The sequence below is a fragment of the Notamacropus eugenii genome, chromosome 2 (genome assembly GCF_028372415.1).
Source record: "Notamacropus eugenii isolate mMacEug1 chromosome 2, mMacEug1.pri_v2, whole genome shotgun sequence".
NCBI lineage: Eukaryota > Metazoa > Chordata > Mammalia > Diprotodontia > Macropodidae > Notamacropus > Notamacropus eugenii.
In genome coordinates, this window is record NC_092873.1 from 247,838,097 (window position 1) to 247,859,360 (window position 21,264).

The 21,264-nt window shown below is 37.3% G+C and overlaps 1 protein-coding gene across 4 annotated transcripts in view; it reads left to right on the forward strand.

The window, feature by feature from the left end:
* The window catches only part of SCAF8 (SR-related CTD associated factor 8), a 284,935-nt gene that overhangs the window by 209,371 nt on the left and 54,300 nt on the right, over positions 1-21,264 (forward strand). The window contains exon 22 of one of the 4 annotated variants that reach the window (XR_011974666.1): positions 3,024-3,158. The exons of 2 other annotated variants lie outside the window; for them this stretch is intronic. The gene's annotated coding sequence lies outside the window, so the exon portion shown is untranslated. Of the gene's footprint in view, positions 1-3,023; positions 3,284-21,264 lie in introns of those variants that run through there. One more of the 4 variants, XM_072643755.1, reaches the window with a different exon arrangement.

Sequence of the window (21,264 nt, forward strand, 5' to 3'; positions counted from 1 at the left end):
CCTTGCTTCCTCTCCTCTGCCTAGGCTTTGGAGCATTCAGTTGTATTTAATTCTTTAATTAGAATTTACTTCTTTAACAGTTAATTACTAACAAGGAGCACTATAGCTCCATCACACATGTCAAATAGCACAGTGGTACAGCATAGAGTTGGTAATTCTAAATGAGCAACAAGTGCTTTGTGGGCAATAGAGAACTCAGCAGTTTAATAAGTAATAAATAATAGTGAGTTCATTTTAACAGCTTAAGTAAATGTCATATTTTGAACATTGAACTTACCCATTCAACAATTCTCCATGTATTTACGTTCCTGGCTCCTGGGGCTTTTCTAGTATTTGATGGTCATTTAACAACTTTGTCATATCTAATGATACATTTGTATTCATTTTCATTGACTTTCTGTCAAATAGCACTAATTAGCAGGTAGTAATTAATAATACTAAGCAGCCCCAGAAATAAGGTTCTTAAAAATGCCTGCCAGAGCAGAAGTGTTAAATTACCATAATTCAATTCCTAATTTCTATTACCATAATTTTCCCAGATGAAGCATCTTTTTTTTAAAGTTCTTGCATCAAAGCATTTGTCTTAGTTGGCATGTAGAAGAAATACACATTTACTTATTATTGAATATATGTATCTTATTTTATATATGGTCCTACCTGAGTAAATCTAAGTTATTCTTTTCTTAATTGATATTTCCATCTTGGACTCTTTGCCTCTTTCTCAAAATGTTGATTTCCCAAGGGCATTCACTACAGTCAGTACTGCAATATGGTCTATGCTTTATTTATTTATTTATTTAAGAACAGATCTTCAAGTACAGTATTACAAATCTACAAAATCAAACTAGTGAATTTGGTCTGTTTCTTCTTAATCAACAGTTGAAGAATAAAAGGTTTGGCAGTAACTTTGGGGTAATCTGGATTAAATGTCAAATTTCTTTGTACTTATTTTGTGTGGTTATGGGGTGGGGTGGGCTATCACTCATACCATTCTCAAAGGCTATGCTGATACAATGCCAAAACAACCAGTGAAAAATTCTTGGCTAAATGACAGCTAGTCTGTCTAATTTTTGAAACATTTGCACTGACTGAATTAGTGAATTGTATTTGGCATCTTTTTAGACGTAATGTTAGAAAGAAATAAGGAAGTAACCCAACTGCTATGACACATTTCAATTGCTGTGACGTGTCATTTTCTAGTTAATGCATACTCAAGAAAATCTGTCATCATTCTGAAGGCAGTCACCTTCAGTGACGTATATCCATCATAGCCCATTCATACCAGCCTAAGCCACTCCAGGAAGAAATCAGTCCATATTTCAGTTACTCCCTGATTGTACTTTAGTAATTTGTGGAAATTCTGCTAACTCTCTGTCGCACAAGTACCATTTTGTAAAGTACAACCACTTCAGTAACCATGACATTAATAACATTCTGTAATGATCCTGAAATGAACAGGACAGTTTGAAGTCATATTTCTTTATCGAGCAGCATAGGCCTTAGTTTCCTTCTCTGTAAGGTTGTTTTAGATGACCTCTTTAAGTCCCTTCTAATGCTAAATATATGATTCCATTTCATTGATATTTTCACTCTCCTACCAAGTTTGAAATTATGTAGATGTGGCCTGAGAGACTACCTCGTATCAAAAAACTAGCCTTAATGGCTATGTAATTATTGAATTACGTTGCAGGATTATATACTGTTTCAAAAAGTTTGTTCTATTTTGTTTCTTTTTAATATATTGTGTAACTATTAGTTCATTTGAGAAAACATGTATGTGGCCTCCTTCTACCCCCACAAAAAGGAGAATGCTTCCTAAGTCTTGTAGCAAAGGTATGATACAGACAGTGGGGATAAATTAAATTGCATTAAGCTGTTGGATTGTTATATACTTAAGATATGAAAAAGAGAAGAAAGAGTATTAGGCTTTTAAATTTTAATAGCCAAATCTATTTTTTTTACTTTCATTTAAGAGAAAGCCTTTACTTAGATTAAGGTGTGTTAAAGACTTGGACACTTTGAGACAGCTAGGTGGATCATTGCATAAGAATGCTGGGCCTGAGTTCAAATGTGACCTTAAACATTTACTAGCTGTGTGACCCTGGCTAAGTTACTTAGAACTCTGTTTGCTTAGGAGATAGCTAGGTGGCTCAGTGGATAAAGTCAGGAAGTTCTGAGTTTGATATGGCCTCATGTCTTACTGGCTGTGTGACCCTAGGCAAGTATTTTAACCTCTGTTTTTCTTAATCCATTTCAGAAGGAAATGGCAAATCACTCTGGTATTTTTGCCAAGGAAACTCCATGGATAATGTTGGCATGCTATGGTCCTCAGGGTCAGGAAGAGTTGGGCTTACCTGAACAACAAAAACTATTAAAGACACAAACATTTTATGGCTATTTTTGAACCTCTTTGAAATATTAGTTGTCTAATATGATGTCAGTATAAGAAAATATACTGTATAGAGATAGATGCCCCAGACTGAATGTATAATATGGAGTTTGGGGGCAGGAGGAAGTGTTACTCTGTCATTCTTGGGATATGGTCGAAGTAGATCAGCTTCCTACACTGTTGTGTTTTTCCTGTTCTTTCCATATTATCAGTCGAGTCAGGCCAATAGGGAAACCATATCACAATAAATAGAGAAGTGCCTGCACATTGTTGACTATGAAGGAAGGAATTCCTTAAGCTAAAACAGTGACCATAGGTAAGCAAAACGTGTAACATAATACTGCTGTTGAAGTAGGAGAAGACAAGTTGCCCTGATAGATTGTAAGCCCCTTGTGGGCAGAGACTATCTTATTTTTCTTTATGTCTCCCCCAGTGTATTGCACATAATAGATACTTAATAACTGTTCGTTGAATATACAAATGAATGTGAAAAACAGCAATTTTACAATGCAAGAACAAATCGAGCACTGAAACATTTGCTGTTGTGTTGACACCTCTTTTCTTGGGGGAAAATAACTAGAAGAAGGCATTCCATTGACCAGTGATGACCAGTTATTGTTCCTTTTGTCAACAGGCAAGATGATGAATGAAGTTCTGACATCGTCCTGTGTCCCAGGCCTTGTAGAATTAAGTGAGACGTGCTTCAAAGTTCTAATGTGCATCACATCGGATCTTGTTTAATGAAGCGTTAAAAGGAACCCACCGTTACATGTTGAGAAGGCTCTGTGCTTTTTAATGCATTGTTTCTGATTGAATCCAGAGATTGCAAGCATGCCTCCCTGTATTACCTGTTTGGAGCAGGTTTAATTTTATAAATTTTAAGCACAAACTCTATGAGTTTCTAGTTCATATTTGTTCTTTTGAGGATCACTCAGATGACTCGAGTTGCATCTGTAAGAGACATGAGCTTCTGCAGGCCCAGAATATGTTGAGGTATAAACTGCAACTAACTCTTACTCGTAACACCGCCGCAAATGTGTAATTGAAAGGACAGGTTGCAAGAGAAACTTCAGGGAAAAATAAAAAAGGTCCTATTTTGTTTGCAACAAGAACATTGTTAAAACAATGATTTTAGTAAACCAAATCCTTTAATTGAACACAGCATGTGTAGACTGTGCAGTTCCTGAGTAGTGGCTATAACCCATTAATATTAGTGTCTTTCTTAGATTTCCCCCAACTCATCAACATCTTATGCTTTCATAAAATATGCAATTGGGAAAAACAGTTGCAGGATTCAACATAGTCTTTCTGATATTTATCTCAGACCATCATTTCTTGTTAACTGAAACCAGGAGATATGGGTGAAGACTGAGAGGCATTGTGGGAGAAGAAAGCAATGATATGGATGAACATAATACATTATGTAGTATACATACTCTACTAGTATGTTCATTATTAACTTCATTTGCAAGGAAGGGATGCAGCAGTTTCCTATGAGTGTCCAAATGAGTATTAGCGGTTTCTGAGACCATCAGTATTCATTTTGCCTGTTGAATACCTGCAGAAAACAACCCCCACACACATACACACACACACACACACACACACACACACACACACACACACACACACACACACCCTCTACTCTTGAAAAAAAAATCTTTAACATTTTGTTTTTTGCTCTGTCAAAAATTAAAGTGCTTGGAATGCTGTAGTCTGTGGTCTCTTGAAATCTGATCAATGAGAACCTAAAACTTTCACAGTATGCTGTCACTTTGGACCTTCATAATAAAAATGGAAATTCTCATTTTTTTTGCTGTTAGTCGTTTATTTTCTATCATAGTTCTGTCCTTGAAAACAAGAAGTTCATCCTTCTAGGTTTATCCCCCAGCACTACCCCTGAGAACTATGCATTTGGGATTAATGAATATATCAGGGGGCTTGGACATAGTGCCTTGATATAAAACAGAGGCATTTAATAATCTCACACTGAAAAATTGTACACTTGGTTCTATGTGTCTATATAAACCATTTATTTGATTTCCTTAAGAATAATGAAATTATAGGACTTTAGACTTTGAAGGGATATTAGTGGTTATCTCAGCCCATTATCTCCTAGGAAAGCCCACCGCACTTGGAGATAACTCTACTCACTAAGAAATTGTTCCTTAGATCACACCTAAATTTGCCTCTTCTGCATCCATTCTTCACTCATTGCTTCTAATTCTGCCCTCTAGAACCAAACAGAACTAGTATAATCTCTCTTCCACATGACAGCCTTTTATGTACTTGAAGATATTTATCATGTCACTCCTGAATCTTCTCTTCTTCAGGCAAAACACTCCCAGTTTCTTCAACTTGTCCATATTTGACATAAACTGGAAGCCCTTCATTTTTTATCTGTCCTCCTCTGGATTCTCTCAAGCTTCTCAAAATTCTGCCTAAAATGTGATGCCAAGAACTCAACACAGAACTCCACATGTGGTCTAACCAAGTCTGGTCCATCCTTCATACTACTGTCAGAAAAATCCTTTCTGTTATGGATATGATGGTCATGTCATTCTTCCGCTCAAGAAACTTGACAGTGGCTCCCTATTTTCTCCCCTATGCAAACTCCTTTTCCTGGCATTCAAAGCTTTCAACAATCTGGCATCACCCATTCTAATTTTCTAGCCTTATACAATTTTACTGACCTCCATACATTCCATGCAGCAGCCAATGGACTGCTCTCTTCCTTCCAATGTGGCTGAAACATCTTTCTCCCCCTTCACCTAACCAACCTTTGAAATCCAACACAGATATTAAATGCCCCATGAAGTTATCACTGATCCCCTGAACATCCCTCCAACTCCTGATTTTACACAGTACTTTCCCCTTGTTCTCTACGAAACTATCAGTCCCACAAGAACAAGGTCCATGTCATCTCTAAACTTCGTACCTCTCCCAACATCTAACACAGTGATTGATTGTTGCTAGTCCCAAGAGAAACTGAGCTTGGTAATGTGGATGGATCACTGAAAACCCATCAGTATTCCTGGAAACTCTACTCAGAGCTCATAAATTAGTAACACTATTGTAATGCAAAAATAGCAGATTTTAGGCTAAATTCTATTACGATGGTGTCTCCTGGGCCTCTCTTACTAAGGCAACATTTTGTTATTGCAGAAACATTAAAAATCCGAATCTGCAGGGTCTGGGGACTCCTTGTATTATCAAATGATAACAAGATTCTGGACATAGTAAGGAAGAGCTGTCATAAATATACCTTTTCCTTTATCTTTTTCCTCCTCTGAGCTGCTGAATGAACATTATGGAGCTGTGTAGTTCAGGAAATATAGATAGGATACTCTGTGGTAATAGAGGCAGGTAGGAACAGGCTTACTGATTTCTGAATGCAAGGTTATTTTTGAATAGGCACCCTGTCATAAGGTCTAATCTTAAGGAAGACAGCAGGGGATTCAGTCCTTTCGTATGGAAAGATGAATAATGGGCCCAAGTTTTAAATAAGATTTTATTTCTATCAAGATCCTTGATCAGAGTCCATTTTCTATGCAGTAAGAAATAGAAAAGCAGGTAAAGCTATCAACCAAATGAGTAGAACAATGTATTGTTTCCTTTCTTTTTATTGATTTCTTGTTCAACAACTCTCTAACCAGTGTGACTTTTTTTAATTTTTTTTTTTTAATTAAATACTGATTTACCCCATCTCACGGAGGCCAAAAGTACAGGGACTACTCTTGGGCCCAATCCACTACCGATCAAGCTTTGACCTGCTCTGTTTATGACCTGGGCCAGTTCCCTCTTCTTTGGGCAATCTAGTGGTGCCCACTTCCAAGGGCTCACCAAATTAATGCTAAACCCAACTGGCATAATCCATTTTAGATCTCTTGAATTCAAAAGATCCAACTATCTCAGTCTCCCCAGTAGCAGTGAAATATAGAAATATGCCACCATACCGAGACTAGCTAGTGCATTGTAAAATACTTGAAATAGAAAGAAATAGAGATGCAAACTCCTGAGACCATTAGGAATGCTGAAATACTGATATTTATCCTAAGTTTAGTATGAAAATAGGAAGAGAATCCAATCAATCAACAAGCATTTATTCAATATCTACTATCTTTCAGTCTCCATGCTAGGCACTGGAAATACAGAAACAACAACTGAAAAAAATTCTTACTTGCAAAAGCACTTACATTCCAATGTAGGCAAAACAAGAATGTATATAATCATTTACAGAACAAATACATAAATGCTAGAAATACAAAGTAGATTGAAAGAGAGAATCAGGAAAAGCTTCATGTAAAAGTTGGTATTTTCATTAAGTCTACAATTGACAGCAGTACCTATGAAAAATTTTCACCAAAACATGAAATTCAGATTCTAGATAACAAACCCTGGAGCACATGAAATTGAACTTGACATTGAGAGAGTTCAAATTAAACAACCAAATACTTAATAGGAGATTCTGGGGGTCCCATTCTGGGGGTGGGGGAGGCATAAATGTATTTTATTCTTATTATTGTTGCAGACTAAGTGCTTGCTATTCAATCATAGCATTTGGACGGAGGTACTTTCCTGAAGATAAGAGGTACAACTGGGATCCCATCTGTCAGAAGAATGATCTTTTAAAAAAAAAAAAATCCCATGGTACTTTAATAAGGGCAGAGGTTGATGCTTTTGTTCCATGGATGAATCCCCTTTTCAGAAGCTTCCATTCCCCTCCGCCTCAGCATCTGGACAAGACCCTCTTTGTGAATAAGCATGAATATTTAAAAGTCTACACTCTATCCCTGTCTTCCATCATTTTCAAAGGAAAGCCTTCCAAAGTCATTTTTCTCCTGGGACCTGAAACATTTTGAGCTCACTTTAAAAACAGTATTAGTTGACTTTGACAAACTGAATCAATTTAGTATTTACACAATTAGAAAGAATACTTGATGTGGGTTGTTTGGTTTCCTAAGTAAATGCTGGCCCCTCACTTGAATTCCAACACAAATACCTCATTCAAATGAGATGGGTGGTCTTGGGCAAGTTCTTTGTGGTTAATAAATTCCTCTCTAGAAAGAAAAACATCTGTTCAAGCACTATTTTAGTATAGGAATTGCATGTTGATGGTTGTTTATACCTAAGGTAATTTGTTTTAGATACTTTAGTAAGGCAAATAGTTCAAATATTGCGAAAATAGTTGGAAATCTAGAGTTGACATGCTTAGAATGTAAAGCTCTTTCTCTCCAATATCTGTAATTAGAGAAAAAAAAAGGATTTTTCTAGTCTACTTATTATACTGACACTGGTTAGTTTAGCAATACAACCTTAGGCAAGTCACTTAGCCTACTGGCTAAACAAATTTTTATATGTAAAACAATAAGGAGGTGAGATTAAATAATCCTTAAGTTCCTTCTAGCTTTAAGCCTTTGGAAGCTCCCAAATGTACCATGTTTATATAACATATTCTGTGGCATAATTCAGAGGTAAAAATTAAAGTTCTTTCTTAGACTATAGCTCATAGATAACAGAGAAGAAAAAAAGAAACCTTCTCCCTGCTTCTTGCTGCTAAGTAAATCCTGTGAACCTGTTGTCTTATCCTTCCTGTTTTTGAACCTAGCTGGGTGCCACACACATAATGCACGTTCTATGAATGAATAAATGAATGAATGTTTTATCAGTGCGTTTTGCTATAATGAAGAAATCCAAATTATAGTATATGAGCATATCCTATATATAAGTGTAGCATACTGGATTTTGCAATTTGGTTTGATTTCTTGTCATTTTAAAGGCAGTTTATAGTACATTAAGAAAAAAAATCAACTCTGCCTATTGCCTTCAAATTAACATGAAAATGAGAGCCATTATCACATACTCAGGTATTATTGGGAGGAAAATGAGTAAACATGGGGGAAGAAATCTACTAGGAATCTAGAATCATGAAAAAAATGACTTTCATTTTCACCCAGGTTAATATTGTCTGCTGCAGTAATCAGGGAAGAAGCTAATCCTGGATTAGCTTTTTATTCTTCTGTCTTGGTAATGTTAGGATGGAGTAGAATGTTATTGAATGAAAGGAATGGCTATTCAGTAGATATGTAAAAAATGAGTTCTGAAGACTGGGCCAGATTTTTATTTTATAGAGTGCTAAAGAAACATTCATGTAGAGTTATGTAAGAGGCAATGTGGAGAGGAGGAAGGCACGCAGGATCTGGCAAGAGAGGATTGGGATTTGTCTCCTGTCTCTGCTACTACTTTGGACAAATCATTTTTACCTCTCAAGGCCTCAATTTTCTCGGCTATGAAACGAAAGAATTGGACCAGAAGACTGCTAAGATCCTGTTTAGCGTTGTCTGTGATATTATGAAAATGAGCATCTGCTGTGTTACATTTAAAAAAGAAAGATGAATTCTCTACAAATCTAGCATGCTAAGGAAGAGGTGAGAATGGTTTAAGTACTCTTTATTATCCCTCCCTCATTCTAATTCTACTGTACCCCCATGCCAGGGGGTATGTATGTATACATATATACATATAACCATACACATGTATATATACATACATATGTGTACACACATTTAATATACATGTGTACATATATACATATATGTATACATATGTGTGTATATGCATTTATACACGCACATAAAAGGGTGAGGGAGAAGGTTAGTAGAAGACCTCTGATACCTAACTTAATGATGCCAGAACTAGGAAACTGGTGGCAAAAAACGCCAAGTCTGGAAATCTACAAAAAAGAAACAAGGTGTTGCTTTTCAAGAAAATGTATTGGCCACAGCATGAGGCAAAAATGAAGCTGGTATGTGTGGACATACCCTAAACATAAGTAAAATAGGCCTTGTGATTTCATTGATATAAGAAACTGGAAAATCCCTCCATAAAAACAGCCAAAGAACCAACCCCTCTGTAACTTAGAGCATCTCCTGAGGCACTGAGAGGTTACCATGGTAACTGAACTAGTTTATGACTTGTATGCATGTAGTTTTCTGCATGTTGTGCTTCCTCATTAGAATATGAGTTCCTAGAAGACAGGAACCATGTTTGTCTTTTTAAATTTCTTTGTACTTAGTGCTTAGTACAGCGCATGGCATTGGTAAGCACTCAATAATTGATTATTTATTGATTGACTGATATGTTAGAAGATAAGCCTCTCTTGGGATACAAGTCTCTATTTTCTTTTAAATAAAATATAATGCAAAAAATATCATTCCTTCTCATGGGATCTAAAAAAGCAAACTCTTTCTCTTTGATTAATACTACTTGGCATCATAGAAAAGGAAACCTGTATTGCTTTCTTGGATTTTAGTCTTTCATTTATTACTATCCTTTAGCAAAATGAGAGGGAATTGAGCATTGGTAAAAAAAGAAATTTTCTAAACTCTAAACCACTTCTTCATGGAATGAGGATGTTTCTAAGCACTCTTTTCATTCTAGACATAGTTTCAGTGTCAAAACCAATTAAAATGATTGTTAAGGCTGTGATCCCAAAAGTTATAAACCATCAACAGAATTTTTCTGAAAACATTGTTTCCAGAATACTCATAAGATTGTCGAGCCCAGGGACTTCAGAAACCATCTAATACAATCACCTTATTTTACAGATGAGACCCAAAGAGGTTAAGGGAGTTGCCCAAATTTGTACAGGTTGTAAGCATTAGATTTGAATTCAGGCAGCTAGATGGTGTGGTAGATGGTGCACAAGACTTGAAGTCAGAAAAATCTGAGTTCAAATCCTGACACCACTTTTTATCTGTGTGAGTCTGGGCAAGTCACTTAAGAATCTGAGTTCAAATCCTGACACTTAGTAACTGTGTGGCACTGGGCAAGTCATTAAACCTTTCTCAGCCTCAGTGGGAATGATAATAATAGAACCTATCTCACAGGGTTGTGAGGATCAAATGGAAAAAATATATCTCACTTCGCAAACTGTAAAATAGTGTATAAATGCTAGTTATTAGTATCATCAGCATCAGTATCATTTTTTACTGCAAAATCAGTGCTCTGTCTACTGTAGTTGAATTATTATAACTCCTAATTGTTCTCCGTGCCTCAAGTTTCTCCCCACTACAACTCATCATCCATCATCCAAAGTGATTTTCTTTTAGCACAGTTCTGACCAGCATATTCCCCTGCTTATTAAGCGTCAGTGGTTTCCTAGGTTAAGGGATAAGATATATGTTCTCTTATTAGCTTTTAAAGTTCTTCACAATTTGTCCCAAGTTGTCTTTCCAGGAATATTACAGGTTTCTTCCTTTCACTCAATTTGTGGTCCAGCTAAACTGGTCCTCTTGCTGTTCCCCACACATGGCATCTGTTCTCCATGCCTTTGAACGTACTGTACCTCCTGCCCAAAATGTATGCTTACCACACCTTCATCCCTTAAAATCTCTAGCTTTCTTTTAAGTTCATGTCAAGCACCAAATCCTACATGAGGCCCGTCCTAATCCTCTCCAACTACTACTTACTTTGTATCTACTTGGATGTGTTTTGCCCAGTATAAAAATATAAGCTCATTGAGGGCAGGGCATTTCATTTCTGTCTTTGTATCCCCAGTGACACTTAATAAATACTTGTTGAGTGATTAGCTGATGTCATACTTCTCCTTAACAAAAGTATTCCTCGCAGAATGCCCACTTCACATTGGCACCCATGCCCTACAGAACAATATTCTATAGGCATTCAATTAAAAAAAAATAGCATCCACTGTGTGGAATACATTTACCATGCTAGGCCCTTTGAGAGATAGAAAGGTGAAAAACAAAACATTGCCTCCCTCAAGGAGCCTACAGGCTAGTAGGAAAAATAAAACCTGTATAAAATAAAAACCTTTATAAGGTAAATAGTATAAGTTAGAGTGTAATTTGGATAGAGGAAAGGTCTGTAAGAAACTTGAAAGAGAGCACTCAGGGAAGAGTTTCATGGAGGAGGTAGCATCTGACATGGTTCTTGAAGAAAGAGAAAAATTTCAATGGTTAGGGCCTTAAACCAATGTCCATTCCACACATGGGGGAAAGCTTGTTCTGATCCATAGAGGTGGGAGAAGTCAAGACAAGATCTAGGAACAGTCAGATTTCTCTTTTGAATGGAGCACAGAGTACATGAAGGAGGGAAGAGTGAAATAAGGCTTGAAAAATCGTTGAAGGCCTTCAGTAGCCAATTAAGGAATTTATGTTTATTCAGAATGTAACAGAGAACACTGAACAATTCTGTAAGCAGTGGAGCAAGTGACAAGATCAGATCTGTAAATTAAGAAGATTATTTTGGCACCAGGATGACAAAATGGATTAGAGAAAAGAAATACTAAAGATGGGAGACTAGTTGTGAGGCTATTCTAAATCCAAGATAGAAGTCATGAAGACCTAAACTAGAATGGTGGCAGGATGAGTGCAGTGGAGACAAATGTAAGTGCAGGATGAGTGCAGTGGAGACAAATGTAAGTGAGCTATATACTCCTATATGCTTTATATGCAAACCAAATCTATAGGACTTAGATTAATTAACCATTGGATGTAGGAGATGAAGGAGAGAGAAAAGGCAATAATGGCTTAGTGCTTTGGAGACTAAACAACCAGGAGGGTGGCGGTGTCACTAACACGATGATGGTGACACTAAACACAAGATGAAGGATCGTAAAATTTGTGAATGATGATGGATAGCAATAGTTACTGTACCTGTGGTTTCTTTGATTTAGAGACCTCTCAGATGAGGAAACTCCCTCTATTTATGTAGGTTGGCTCCTTCTCTACAATTTCTAGTCTTAGAGAATTGTCTTACCCAAAATCACATATGCCCATTATGGGTCAGAGATGGGACCTGATCCTAGGTCCTCCTCATTTCAAGGCCAGCTCTCTAGCCACTATGCCATGCTACCTCTCAATGATGTTAATCTCAAGTTAACAACAACAATATTAACTGTAACAAGGATAGTTGATATTTTAAGGATTGTGAAGAGATTTATGTTTTTTTCTAAATTTTCCTCACAAGAGACATACTTTTCTGGCTACAACAGAAAGGGGGAAAATAGTCCATCCTTTTCTCAAATACAAGAACTTTAATTTTTAAGCATGTGAAAACTATGAATTGTATTATGAAAAAATGTTTATCATTTTCAGAACCAAACTGCTGGAATTACTGAATTCCCTGAAAGCATGTCCTTTCGTATTTCAGATTTTAGAAAGCCTAACAAGGACAAAATATTGGAACTGAGTAAGAGGAATCTGTCATCAATTCATTATTGCATCCTAATGCTTAATCTCTATGGGTCTTAAATTAGGTATACAAAACTGTAGCCACAATAAACTTTTTCACATCATATCAATTATCCCAAGTCCACCTTAATAGTCCACAAGCCACAACATCACTTCGTTGTCCCTCACACAATGCATATGTAAACAACTCAAAGTAAATTAGACAAAATTTTACAGTCTAATTCAATTTGACCATGCTTATAGAAATGTTATTGCTAAAGTCCAAAGAGCAGGAAATAATAATTAGTAAAGTAATGAATCATGGTATTAGCTCATTGTTAGCCTGTTTGGTAGTCTGAGACAGACCCTAAGCAGGTGTCAGTTCAGAAGTGTCTTGTCTAAACTTTTACTCTGGATTGAAATAAAAGACTTATGAAATTCATGTTTGCCTATGAACATGCAAACAAATTTTGAGTTAGTGATGGGAAGTTATGAGTAAGTTGAACAAAAGACCATGCTTAAAACAAACAGATGATTAACCTGGATAATATGAGGACAAACATGAATTGAATCATTTATTAAACCTTGTTTCCCTTGGTCTCTAGCCATGAACAGAAACTTTTTGCCCAAGACACAACTTCTAAGGCAGCTACTCATAAATGACTCTTTAAAACTCAAACAAAAACAAGAATAGCTAAATAACACAATTTGACAATTACATTTTAAAGACTCTGGTATGCAAAATTGCTTCATTTATTGAAAAGATATTTTTTACATCCTTGTATCATGCACATAATATTACCTGGGAGTCCCTACCCACATCAATTCATTAATCAACAAGCATTTATTAAGTCCCTCTTATGTGCTAGGAACTGTTCTAGCCACAGAAGGTACAAAACCATAATTATATAACCTCTGTCTTCAGGGAGTTTACATTCTATTGGGAAGAACATCATGTTCCTATAGAAAATGTGTAACATAGATTTAAAGCATGTGCAAAAAAGGAACAAAATAATTTCATTGGGATGGAGACGGTCCATTAACACCTGAGTGGAGCAGCAAAGGTTTATAAAGGAGCATGAGCTCCTTATATCTAATGCATGAGCTGAGCTTTGAAGGAAACTAGGGATCCTGTAAGAGGTAGAAGATGGGGTACATTCCAGGATTAGGGGATAGCCTCATAAAGCTAACAGTTTAGTCAAGGGAAACAAGACATTTTCAAAGAAATATATACAGATAAAGAGAGTAATAAGGGCATAAGCGGAATAGGAAGTCTGTGAAATCAGGAATGGTATGTCTTGACCTATTGGTTTCTAAAGAGATATTTCTACCAGATATAATGGATCTGTTTTTTATAGTTCATTAAGTATTCTGGGTAATAGAAAATAATTAGATATACTCCAAATGGATTACTAATTTTCTAAGTATTATACTACAAAACATACACAATACCAATCAGTATCATGTACAGTGATATAGAAATAAGTACTCAAATGGATCTCTGATCTCCTACATGTCATTGTGCCTCCTAATAATACAAATCTCAACCCATCTGGCCCAGGTCTGCTGATCTTGGGCAGTTCTTGTCCATATCTTCCTATAAGTTTGACACAGGGAGTCAGCCTAATATGTTGGGAGCCTTGTGGGGTTATCTTGACATGAAGACCATAGCAGCACAGCACACAGACCATCTTGTTACTTGATCTCAATCTTGTCCTGTCCATCATGTGTTTCTTTGATGATAGCCTTAATTCCAATTTCTCCTTTGCATAATAGCAGTAGTGAAAATGCTGGCCAAATCTGGTGGATTTATAAATAATAATTACTTAAGGCCATTGTCATCCTTGCAAAAGTCAATCTGAAAGGAAACCCAGTTAACTAGAAGAATTCTTCTCATTTATGTCCTTTAAATTTATTTCTTTAATGTTGCTTAAAGTTATCCATTTTGATTAGTTGCAGCAAATGGATTAAAATTTCAGAGTGCCATTTGAATTATCCCTGTTTATATTGACTTTGCCTGTTCTCTTCATGTTTTTCTTCTCTTGATTATTTTTTTAATTCCTTTATTTAACTAGGTTTCCCTTCAGCTATTCATCCCAGCTAATGATTTTTTTTCTTTTTTGTACTCTATTCTTGGTTTTCACTTTGATCAATAGATTTCTACCATCCCTGAACTATAGTCAGGTTTAATATATTCTTAGAAAAAGCAAACTGACATGTTGCAAACAGTTGAGTGTGGCCTGACTTAATGAAAGCAAAAACAAGGTGGACGTAGAGGTATCTGATTCAAGCCTACACAGACTCAGTTTCTTGGGATTATAAATTTTGTGTTAATTATTTTACTGACTGAACCAGCCAGGAAAAGCTGGGTTCAAGTCCCACTTCTGACACATCTTAGCTATGTGACCCCGAACTAGTCATTTAACCTCTCAGTTATATAGTCTAGGCAAACCAGAAGTTGCAGAGAATTAATTGATTTGCATTGGTGGAGGGAGTTTTTCCAACTGTGAATTCTCAAAGAAATTACAGGTCCAGTGCCTATTCCTATTCATTTTATAGTAAAAGCTCTCATGTTGAAGGAGCCTTCTCTAGCACTCAGCCTTTTTGACCAGGAGTGAGGTGAGCAGACCAAAGTGCCTTGGGGACAAGACTGTGCTGGCAAATAAGTTAGGTAAGATTTGAGGAGCTCCCATCATTTCAGAGTAGGCTCCCTGCCCTACTGGCCTTGGGGTATGTCTATGTAGACAGCATCCTGACAGCTCACCCCATTGAATTGTAAGCCTCTTGAGGGCAGGGACTGTCTTTTGGCTCTCTCTTCCTCCTCCTCCTCCTCTTCCTCCTCCTCTTCTTCTTCTTCTTCCTCTCTCTCTCTCTCTCTCTCTCTCTCTCTCTCTCTCAGCCCTAGCACATAGTAGGTGCTTAATAAATGTTTACTGATTGACTGATTAAAGGGAAGCTAGAAAAGACCCAGCCTTAGAGAATGGGTCTGCTTGAAAGTTCAGACAGCAATTCAGTTCAACCAACATTCATTTATCACTCTGGGCTCAGCTCAAATGCCAGTTCCTCTAAGAGGCCTTGTCTGGTTCCCCTGGTTGTTAGCAACCTCTACTTCTGCCCCATCAACTATAGATTCATTTGGTATCTATCCTGTCTTTACTTATCTGTTAATTTAATTTATGCCTAGCACACAGCACTTCGCCCCACCCCCCACTCAGTACTTCGGAAGTTTCTTGCCTTGCTTCTGTCTTCGTGTACCTAGAGTCTAGTCTTGTTCCTGGCATATGTGCCTGGTAGATGCTTCATAAATATTTTCTATCTTAATAAATGCTTGTTGATTGATTGAATAGAATGAGTGCTTACTATTTGCCAGGTACACCCTTGAGAAGTTAATATTAATCTCCGACCTCTGCCTGCTCTTTTCTGGTGGTCCAGACTAATGAAAGGTCATCTCTGTTCTTAATTTGATTTTTCATCTACTAACAATGATCACTATCAACCCTTATTTTGTTATTACCTAGGACTTTCTAGTAGCCATTCATAAATAAAACGAAGCAGCTTTTTTTAATTTTAAAAAACTTTCAGTCTCTAGAAAGACAGTAAAGAACTCAGTTCTTTTAACTAATAAATTTATTTGGGGATTTGGAGAAGATATGCCTGGTGGAAGCTTTGCATAAAGCTTGTATGTTGCTCTAGAACCACAGGATCTCAGAATTGGAAGGGACCTTATAAGTCATCCAGGATGTCCAACCTGTGTCAGAATAGGAATCCTCTCTACAACATTAATCAGTAATTCTAAGTGCCTACTGTGTTTCAGGCACTGTTCAAGGCACTGTAAATACAAACACAGATTCAATCTCTACTCACCATGAGCTTACATTATAATGGGAAAGAAAACAAGTACAAGCAACTCTAAGTATGTCCAGAATTAAAATAAATAAATAGAAATAAATATAAGCTTGTTAAAGTAAAGGCAAGATAGTTATAGAAACAAGGAAATTAAAACTGGGGAATGAGGCAGGGACCAGGAAAGGGTTTCTGTGGAAAAAAAGGCACTTGAGCTATGTGTTAAAGGAAGGATTTCAGTGAAGTGGGAGTGAGGAGAGAAGGCACAGAGAAAACTTAGCACCTTTGCAAAGAGGTGGCAGATGGATTGCCATGTATCTGACAAGGGCACATTTAGCCTGTGCAAAGGGAGGTTCGTGAAGGAAGGGAAAACAGCATGCATACCTAGTGATCCTTCTTTTGGATTTGGGGCTCTTGGACCTAATTAGAAAGTAGCTTTTTAGAAGAACCAGCAAACAGCATGAACTCAGTCACAGCAGACTGAGTACTGAAGGGTTGCCCAGTGAGAGCTTGGTCTCTTCAGGTTAGGTCTGTAATGCTATTGTGTCCACTTGAGAAGAAGAAAAAAGAGAACCAAATGTTGCCCTTTGGTATAGGCTCCGTGTAATAGGGCACTTGCCACAGTAAGGGGCTAGAGTATAGAATCACTTTCCTGTGCCCTAGTCTCCTCTGAATGGATAGAAAACTCTCAACCATTTAATTAATCATTAAAAATAAACATGTTCCTGGTCCTAAAATAAATTGGGGCAAGTCTAAGAGAGGCCACATAGCAAACGTAGGAAAAAAAGGAAAAAAAAAACAAGTTATCAAGCTTTTTAAAAGTCTACTTTGCATTTTCTCCATTTCATTTGGCTTTAATAGAAGTGAAATAATAAAGCAAGATCTCTCCTCAGGGGCAGGGCAGCTTAAACCAGCCTGATCAAGGAGGTAGGTCCTGCCAGGGCCATGGTAACTGTCATCAAGCCAAGGTCCAAGTTAGTCCATAGTTGAATTTAACTGAATTGTAGACTCCCTGAGTTGGAAGAGTCCATAGTGGGCACTGATTCTAACCCTTCTTCAAAGCATAGGTTCTTTCCAGGATATCCCTGACAAGCCTCTCCTTGAACCCCTCACAAGACCACCATCAATTTGGCTTTCATGTTATCGCACAGCACTTTGTGCTCCTCTTAGGCTCCTTGTTGGTATGGTTGTTGTCCTTCACTCTCAAAGAGGATCCAAATGACATCACTATAGGGGTAAGGTATGTTCAGAGAAGACTAGCATCTCTGGTGTGAGGGCTGCTGAGCACTTTTCAGGACTACTTTCCACCTTTGGTGTCCACCTGATCCACTTAACTCTTACTTGTGGCTCCAAAAAGCTGTAGCATGCACAGCAGTGATATCCCAGTGACTTCTAAGAGAAATGAGAACGTGTGTTCATTTGCCTTTCTTTGCATCTCCAGCATTTAGACTCAGGTGCCTCAGGCATCGTAAGAGCTTGTTGAATGACTGACCAAATTTGCTGCCAACATGCTGTGCATGTGCTCCTTTTTTTTTTTTTTTTTTTTTGAGACCAGGCAACAAGTAATACAATGGATGGAGTGTTGCACCTAGAGTCAGGAAGACCTGAATTCAGGTACTTTCTAACCATGTGATCTTGGGCAAATCACTTAACATCTGTCAGTTTTCTCATCTATAAAATAGGGATATTAATTGCATCTACCTTAAGAGTGGTTGGGAGGCAAACTTTAGAGCACTATATAAATATACAAATAGCCAATATCATGAACTCTACCCCCCCCTTTTTTTAAAGGAAACAGGGCACATCTGGAAAATTGCACTGGACCCCATGTTTTCAAAGGAATGCTAGAGAAGCTGGAGTGAATCTACAGAAGTGTGAAAAGAAGGATAAGAAAGTTTGTTGTGTGGGGAACAATTGAAAGAACTGAAGGTACCAATGTGGAGAAGACTGCAGAGGCATGATAGATCTCTTCAAGTATTTGAAGGGTCAGCATGTGAAAAGAGTCAGCATGTTCTCTGTGACTTCTGCAAGGAAAAAGAAATAGGCCCAACAGATAGAGGTGAAGAGGAGACAGAATCTAGTTCAATATAAGAATTATTTACTAATAGAGTAGCCCCAAGTGGAATTTATTCATTGATTAAATTAATTGGACATATATTAAGAACTCTTTATCTGTCAGGTATTGTGCTAGGAAATGAGAATTGCAAAGCATGAATTAGACATAGTACTGGCCCTCAAAGAGATTACAATTTGGAGGAGTCATGAAAGAATAGGCATGATCAAAACATCTACTTAATACTCTGAAAAATACCTGATTCCATTGGCATAGGTATTCTTTTTTTGGCCACAGATTGTGATCCCTCTACATCTTAGCAGGCAATTTCATGTATTCCTTTGTCCAAAAAAATTCATTGGTTGGTAGTCCAACCTTCAAGTGGCAAGGATTCAACATGTACATTGCAGGTATAATGCAAGATAGAATAAGCTAAGTACATAAAAGAAGTACAGAGGTCACTTCCAACTCTCAAATTCTATGGTTCTGTTGTATGGAAAGGTTGAATGTTTAATGTCTTTTCAACGTTAGGATTGTACAAATCATTACATGTTAGCTATGTACTTATATGCAGCCTGGTCTCTCTCCAAAGGGAAGCTTTCTATTCTGAACTGGACCAGAACTTATAGTGCTTCAAACACCATGGATGTGGACCCTGGTCTGATTCACCTCACTTAATTTGGTGGGGAGAGGGGTTCTTGATTGAATGTACCTTAGGACTGCTAGATAGTGCAATGGATAGAGTGCCAGGCCTGGAGTCAGGAAGATTCATCTTCCTGAGTTCAAATCTGGCCTCAGACACTTAAGTAGCTGTGTGACCCTGGGCAAGTCACTTAGCCCTGTTTGTCTCTGTTTTATCATCTGTGGAATAACCTGAAAAAGGAAATGGCAAACCACTTCAGTATCTTTGCCCAGAAAACTCCAAATGGGGTCATGAAGAGTCAGACATGACTGAAAAATGACTGAACTCATACACACACATACTCACATACACACATACACACACACACACACACACACAGAGTCTACCAAGGAAGTAAAGATTCTCCAGAGATGTTTTATTCCCAGAAGCCCTTGTCACAGAGCAAAAGGGAAGTTGGCAGAGATATGTGAGCCTGGTAGAACTGTATAAGCCTTTCAGAGAAAATATATGTTGAAAGCTGCAATGATTTGGAGTATGGACATGGCAACTGAGTTTATGTGCCATCTGAGAACAAGACAAGTAAAGTTAAGACAAGCTTATCCCCCAAGAGTTAACCAATGATGATGATTCTCTTGACCATAGAAGTTCATGAAGATAGACATACTTAGGAATGGAGAGGTTGTATTCTGCCTGCCTAGGAGGGAGCACTCAGTGATGAAGCATTGAAGTGGTTGTAGATCATGATGAGGGCTAGGACAAGTTCAACTTGATAACTCATTTTTGCCACTCCTATGGGTAGCATGGTCAAACAACCTTAAAACACCCACTCTTCAATAGGTTATACTTTGTTTTAATTGATCACACATTTCATTTCAGTCCTCTGCAATATTCGTTAGATTGTAAGTTCCCCTCTTGTTGTATCTCCAGAGCTTAGCACAATGCTTGGCACATAGTAGGTGCTTAATAAATTGATTGATTGATTGATAACCCTGAAACTTCACCATAACATTGTTTCTGTAGAGCATAACAGAATATGAGAGAGATCTTGTTGAACCATTTAAGGAAATGTATTACCATTGGAACGAAATTGTGACCAATGGTGGATATATGTAAAACCTGTGTGTAGGTGCGTGTGTATGAGAGAGAGAGAGAGAGAAGAAGAAGAAGAGAAAGGAAAAGGTCAGTCAGTTTTACATTATGTAGAAGACCCAGGACAAGGCATTTGCGTGTTCTGAACAGGATTTGAATAGTGTGCCCCCCTGAATAGTGTACCCACTATTTGAATAGTGTATCCACCGGAGCCTTAAAGCATTCATGTTAATACTGGAGTCAGTCTGACTTGAGTTTAAATCCAATCTCAGACACTTACCAGCTATGTGACCCTGGGTAAGTCACTTAACTACTATCTGCCTTAGTTTCCTCATTTGCAAAATGAGGATAAGAAGAGCTCTTGCCCCCCATCTTGTTGTGAAGATAAAATGAGATATTTGTAAAGTAGCTTGCAAACCTTAAGGTGCTCTATGAATGCTAGTTATTATCATTATTATTATTACACATGCAACTTGATTCATCAAAAAGTACTAATTTTCTGGCTTTAAAAATGTGTGCATTTATTTTTAAAAAGAGTATTAAAAGGTTTTTCTCCTTGTACCTCACCTTATGTGTAGTGCCCCAGGCAGTTATCTTTTTTTGCCTCCCTGTAGAAACATTTGTGTTTCACTATTTATTTTGCTGAATTTTAATCAAGATTTGGATTTTTAAAAAATAAAACATAGCTCTCTGTCTTTGGTACAACTGTTTGTACTTTCCGGAACAATTTCTCTACAAAACAAAATCTCCAAAGCTAGTCATGTTTAAAAGAAACATTGCTTTAGTAACAATGCAAGTCTGTGACTCATTAATAAATCAGTTAGCCAGTGTTCTCAGTTCTTTGTGATACTAGAGTTCCCCTAAATTGGATTTCCTCTGATTTCCCCTCATCCCTCTGCTCCCTTGGGTAGGGTGCTTGTGGAGTTTGATATAAGTCCAGCAAAGATAGGACTGTTTTTACTCAGTTGTGAGTACAAATTGAACCCAGGGGATCTTGCATTTTCCTCATAGTTACTTATGCCTTATTATATTTGTGTCCTTCCTGCTTCCTTAA